The following is a 7,186-nucleotide window of genomic DNA, read 5'->3' as shown; positions in this document are numbered from 1 at the left end:
CCTAAACCTAAACCCTAGTTGTGAATTATTACGATTGTGAATTCACAACTGAACTGAAACAGTAAATTCACAAATGGACTTAATCAGTAAATTCACAACTTAACTGAACTGAAACCCTAAACCCTAAACCCTAAACCCTAGTTGTGAATTATTACGATTGTGAATTCACAACTGAACTGAACTGAAACACTAAACCCTAAATCTAAACCCTAGTTGTGAATTATTACAATTGTGAATTCACAACTGAACTGAAACAGTAAATTCACAACTGAACTGAACTGAAACCCTAAACCCAAAATCATAAATCCACTCTAAACCCTAAACCCTAAAATCTAAACCCTAAACACTAAATCCTAAAACCTAAACCCTAAATCCTATACACTAAATCCTAAAACCTAAACCCTAAATCCTAAACCCTAAACCCTACACAGTCGAATTCACAACAAGAATTTTTTTGTTGTAAATTTACAACCAAAATTTAATTCACAGCCAGATTTTTTTGGTTGTGGATTCACAACCAGACAATTCACAACCAGAATGTAATTCACAACCAGAATTTTTTGGTTGTGAATTCACAATCAGTCGAATTCACAACCATAATTTAATTCACAACTAGAATTTATTTTGTTTGTGAATTCACAACCAATCGAATTCACAACCAAAATTTAATTCACAGCCAGAATTTTTTTTGTTGTGAATTCAAAGATCTGATCGTGAATTCATAAACATTAAGTTGTGAATTTGAGTTTTTAAAGTTTGAATTCACAATTAAAACTCGAATTTATTTTGGTTGTGAATTCATAGATCTGGTTTTGAATTCAAGAATATTAAATTGTGAATTCAAGAACATTAAATTGTGAATTCATAGATCTGGTTGTGAATTCAAGAATATTAAATTGTGAATTCATAGATGTGTTCGTGAATTCAAAAAAATTGAGTTGTGAATTCAAGAACATTAAGTTTTGAATTTATAAATTTAATCGTGAATTTAAGAACATTAACCAAAAATATTTCAATTAATCAATTATCAATTACGTGTGGAGAGAGAGACTTCTACACAAACACAAAATTTTAGAACTTAAGAGAAGCAAAATTTCGCGAAGCAATTGCGTCGCTTAGAATCAATTAATCAACTGCAATGAAACAAACTTTCAATTATCACATGGAACTTCGCGAAACAACTATGAAACAAACTTTCAATTATCACATAGAACTTCGCGAAACAACTATGAAGCAAACTTTCAATCACACAAACAAAAAATGGCAGTTATTTAATTCAAATAATAATATACAGAAACAGAGGAAAATCTATCAATTTTCCATCCAAAACTCAAGTTCGGAATCTAGTAATTAAGTTAAAAACAAAGATGTCTGAAATTGGAAAAATAAAAAGGAGAATTATCGCGAACCCCCTCGCTCTTCCCTATATCTCCTATCAAATCCAGTACCCCCAGACAGTTTCTTATTTTCACCCCAATCATTAGTTTCGTCAGCCCTAGAAGGCTCTAATTCACGATCAGATTCTCGATTGAAGCTCCCCTGACGCACCGGCTGCTCGTCTCTGGAACCGCCGCCGTAATATCTAAAACCACCGCCGAGCTTATTCCGGTGGAGCTCCTCGGCGGACCGCTCGCGGGGTCCTGGTTCTCTCTGCGGTGGCGTAGCCAGTGGAGATGCGGAGTGAGCTCCGGAGAGTGCGCGACGAAGAAGATGAACCTTACGTGACGGCGGCAGTGCGCGACGACAATTTGCAACCGGAGGGGCGGCGCGATGGGACGACGACGAAGAAGATGGTGGAGAGAGAGAGAGAGAGTCGAAATCGAAATTGTGAGATTGTGAAGCTTGAGAGAGATAGAGAGGAAAGTGGCCATTTTTTAAAATTTTAATGCAAGGGGCAATTTTGTACTTTTACACAAAAAGTGACCAATTTTTAATATTTTATTTCATAGGCCAAATTTTAATTTTACTATATGAAAGTGGTCATATCTATATATTAACTCAAAAAGATTTAGGTATATATGATATTGGATATGATAAAGGATTGATACATTGTATTTCTTGTTAATAGTATATAGGAAAGATTTACTAATATTATAGGAGTATAATTTTTTTAAATTGATAGGTAAAATTTAAGACCACATCTTACATGTGAACATATTTACATCTGAACCTTACATGATTTTTTAACATCATTTTGTCTGTAGCTCGAAATATCACATTTAGCTTTTGTACGTCAAGCTTCTAATCATATAATATATATATATATATATATATATATATATATATATATATAGGCCAAGGTTCAATGAAGAAGGCCTAAATGTAAGAAAGAAGAGAGAAGTAATCTCATCCGTTGATCTTATCTAATCTAACGGACATGATTTATTCACGTCATGTTCAACGGATTTTTCTGTTGAACGTATGGGGGGTCGAATCCCAGAACCCCCAAAAATATTGTATATGTTCACGAATGTTCAACGAAAAAATCTGTTGAACATGGCGTGAATAAATCATGTCCGTTAGATTATATAAAATCAACGGATGAGATTTCTTCTCTATTCTCTCTTACATTTAGGCCTTTTTCATTGAACCTAACCCTATATATATATATATATATATATATATATATATATATATATATATATTATTCCCCTGGTGATTGAGGGGAATCAATATTAGGAGACTCATAAGATTTTCTTATGGTACGATGGGATTAACATCAACACATAAACTAAAAACGATAAAACGAATAAACAACACAAAGATTTACGTGGTTCGATCGCGAGGATCTACATTCATGGGTGGGCATTCGAGTGTTTTTCACTATAGTTGGAGAATTTACATTTTACAATGTGAGCTAAGAATAAAAATGAAAGAGCCCCCTAATCTAATGAACAAGTTTCTATTGTTGGAATATAAGAAAATATGTATAGGATTTTATTTTGGAGAATGAATAATTTATAGTGGAGAAACTAATTTGTATAAATGTGTATGTGTGTGGACGTGTAAATTGATAAGAGAATAGGAGTTTGATTTCTTAAACTTCTTTTTCCTCACTTCCAAATTGAAATGATACAATACATATTTATAGTGTACAATGTCGGTGATATAGCCACCACATTTGACTTAATTGGCTTCAACATTTCTATAAGTATCTAGATAATTCGATTGGCTTCAACATGAAGTTATTGACTTCTCAATTTATCTAGATGATTCCTTAAGTCGGTGGAAAATTATTAATCTCACCAAATCAAGTTTATCTTCCAACATCTATTTATATGCACTAAGGTAAACCTAAGGCCCATTAGCACAAGTAGTTGGGCCTAAGCCCCTATTACAGTGATCTTCGTCTTCGGGCTGAATAAACAGCACTGGGAGCTAAGCCGAATATTTGCGTTGGAAGCCAAAGTTAGGATACTATCAGCGCTAGGAGCCAAATTTACTTCTCGGTTGATAAAGTCGAACCTGTCAAGTCAGCACAGTATCAAATATGTGAAAAAATAATAATAGCATTAAATACTAATAATGATAAAGAAATATTCCAGCACTGTTAAACACAACGCTGGTGGACAATTTAGTCCTCATCATGGTAGATGTAGTCTTGTAGAAATTTGATGACCTGTGAATATTTATTAGGATCGCTTTTTGCAAGGATGGAATCCATATATATTTTATCAAATGGCTAAGAGGATAAATTAGGAACCAACTTTTCGGGATACTGGTGGGGATCATATTTGTTCCCCCTTGTAATTATCACATGCAATCCATATGACTGCCCATAAGCCATAACAAGCATTTCAGCTCCAGCTTTGGATGTTGAATATGGATTCGTGGGGAGAAGCTGCGACGCTTCATGGTTGCTTGCCACAAAATTCTCATCCGTCTCTTCATAAACCTTATGGGGGCGTTTACATTGAAAGATTAGTTTTGATAGATAAAAATAGTAAGGTTAATTCCTTGTTTACTTCGTTGGATTGAAACTTTGGAATATCCGATCCCAAGCCGTTTGATTATTTTTTTATTATTTAAACTTATTTTGCTTTATTCTTATCCCATTAAAATGGTAGAATTAAAATAATCCTACTCTTGAGGATAAAAAAACTCAATCATTCATTTTATCAATCATGCAAAATAAGCGCCCCCATCAGTAGTAACATGGACAAATCTCTTAACATTACCAAAGCTTCAAGAAGGACACATGTACCATACACATTGTTCCTGATAAACTCTCAAGCTATTACCAAATGAATTATCAACATGTGTTTGAGCAGTAAAGTGCATGACCGTGTCTATGGCCTCCGTAGCATGTATGCTTTCACAAATTTGAAGTTAGGGAAAGATTGAGAGGGCTCGAGATTTCTCAAGTTTGAGCAGTACTCTAGCTTATCCACAACAACAATCTTGTCGGAGTAACTTCGTGTCAGCCAGTTTGCAACATGGGATCCTATGAACTAGCACCACCAGTAATCAAGATATTCTTCACTCCATATTGAAGCATGATAATGAAGCCCAGCCCCTCAATCTCTAAAATAACAAAAACTTGATTTAAAATAAGTAACAAAAATAGATAAAAAAAAGTAGAAAAATGTGATCACAACAAAACAAAATCATTAGATTTTACAAAATATAAAGAAATAGAGTATTGAAGCAAGATAATGAAGCCCAGCCCCTCAATCTCTAACATAGCAAAAACTTGATTTAGAAAAAGAGGCATAAATAGAAAAGAAGCAGGAAAAGAATAGGAAATTTGATCACCAGAAAAACAAAATCATTAGATTTTACAAAAATATAAAGAAAGAGAGAAGAAGTCATATTGAGCAAATAGAAAAAGAACTCCAATGCGGAGAAGCTTCCCGGAGTCAAGATGGACGAGCAGAGCTACGGCACCAACTATGTATTAGCATATAGAAAAACATGTTCGTGCTGATAATTGAATTTGTGAAGTTCTACGGCAAAACTTCAATCGAAAACGATAAAGTATTTAATTTAGGGGGCTATAGGCTATATAGGGTATTTAATTTTGGGGCTATGGGCTATAGGATAAATTACTAAATTTATAAATATTTATTATTATTATTTTAGATTGGGGGCTACACTGAGTAAAACGTGGGCTATGATCATAGAATCACCATTTTTGAAAATATGCCCAAATTTCTTCTACAATATATTTGCAGCATTATAAAAAAACATTTCAAAATATTAATGAGATTCAAAAGAAACAAAACAAATGGAATATGACAACTTCCCAACTTGAAGACTTGCATGTTGTTTTCTAAATTCTTGTACAAGAATCTATCCACTGTTTTCAACCTATTCAGAAATTTCTAATGTCAATACCAACAAACTTGAGCATCATTAATCATATATAGTTTATTCTTGGCCCTCAAAAAAATAAAATTAAAAAATCAAAGTTTATTATTCAATGCATGAATTAGGACATGAAAATAACACCAATCACCTACTCATACACTTACTTAATTACTTAAGAATTTTGATCAACGCATAGTTAGTTAATGGGATATGAATTAAGCAAAATTAGTTTAACTGATAGAAATAATGGTCTTCGGATATCTCAAAGTTTCTGTTAGTGTTGCTTCCTTCAAACTTGATGTGATACACTGTGTTTAGGAAACACACCAGTGCACACAGAGAAATATTGCAACGGAAATAAAAATGAGAGAAGACACAAGGAGATACAAAAATTCTTCAGGTTATAAAATATAACTTGAAGATGCCTCATGGCAAAATGACTAAATCGAGAATGAACAACTCACGTTCAATACCTTTACAAGAATCTAGGTATTTAACACATGACACTCTCACTAAAAAACAAAAACTGGATTCAAGAGTAATACTCCGAAACCTTACAAAATAAAACAACGAGTGTTGGCTCTGATGTTATCCCAACATACGGAATCACACTCGTACACAATTACCCTACATGGCCTGATTTCTCTCTGTAAGCTCTAGACAGACTGAGGGAACTTCCTCAGCTTTTATAGACAACTCCAATCTTGCTCTTCAAAGCTGAAAACGTGGTTGCAAGAAGTGGAGTAGTGGAGGTTGAGGTAGTTTAGGGTTTTATCCATGATTTTAGGAACTAACTCCCTCAACCCCTTCTCTTCCTTTCTCCATGTTTCCTATCTTGTAGGAACTGATTTTGACTTTGTTTTAAGGCCTGCAAAAACGTGATGAAAGGCAAAACAAAATAATACTGGAGTTAAAAATTAACTCCAACAAACTCCCCATTTTTGCCTTTCTTCACAAAACCAATAAGCCTTTAAATCTCCCCCGAAATGGATGTTCTCCCCTTGCATTTGTACTTCTTGAAAGAGCAATTTGCACCATCCAGAATTGGTGGTCGCATAAATCCGAGATTGTTGGACTCCATGTTGAAGCAACTGTTCTGATAACAACGAGGATCACACTCAGTGTATCGAGTGACTGCTCTGATACCACTTGTTAGTGTTGCTTCCTTCAAACTTGATGTGACACACTGTGTTTAGGAAACACACCAGTGCACACAGAGAAATATTGCAACGGAAATAAAAATGAGAGAAGACACAAGGAGATACAAAAATTCTTCAGGTTATAAAATATAACTTGAAGATGCCTCATGGCAAAATGACTAAATCGAGAATGAACAACTCACGTTCAATACCTTTACAAGACTCTAGGTATTTAACACATGACACTCTCACTAAAAAACAAAAACTGGATTCAAGAGTAATACTCCGAAACCTTACAAAATAAAACAACGAGTGTTGGCTCTGATGTTATCCCAACATACGGAATCACACTCGTACACAATTACCCTACATGGCCTGATTTCTCTCTGTAAGCTCTAGACAGACTGAGGGAACTTCCTCAGCTTTTATAGACAACTCCAATCTTGCTCTTCAAAGCTGAAAACGTGGTTGCAAGAAGTGGAGTAGTGGAGGTTGAGGTAGTTTAGGGTTTTATCCATGATTTTAGGAACTAACTCCCTCAACCCCTTCTCTTCCTTTCTCCATGTTTCCTATCTTGTAGGAACTGATTTTGACTTTGTTTTAAGGCCTGCAAAAACGTGATGAAAGGCAAAACAAAATAATACTGGAGTTAAAAATTAACTCCAACAAACTCCCCATTTTTGCCTTTCTTCACAAAACCAATAAGCCTTTAAATCTCCCCCGAAATGGATGTTCTC

This window comes from Salvia miltiorrhiza, chromosome 1, assembly GCF_028751815.1.
Source record: "Salvia miltiorrhiza cultivar Shanhuang (shh) chromosome 1, IMPLAD_Smil_shh, whole genome shotgun sequence".
NCBI lineage: Eukaryota > Viridiplantae > Streptophyta > Magnoliopsida > Lamiales > Lamiaceae > Salvia > Salvia miltiorrhiza.
The sequence above is the reverse complement of the archived record's forward strand: the minus strand, read 5'-3'. Positions refer to the sequence as shown.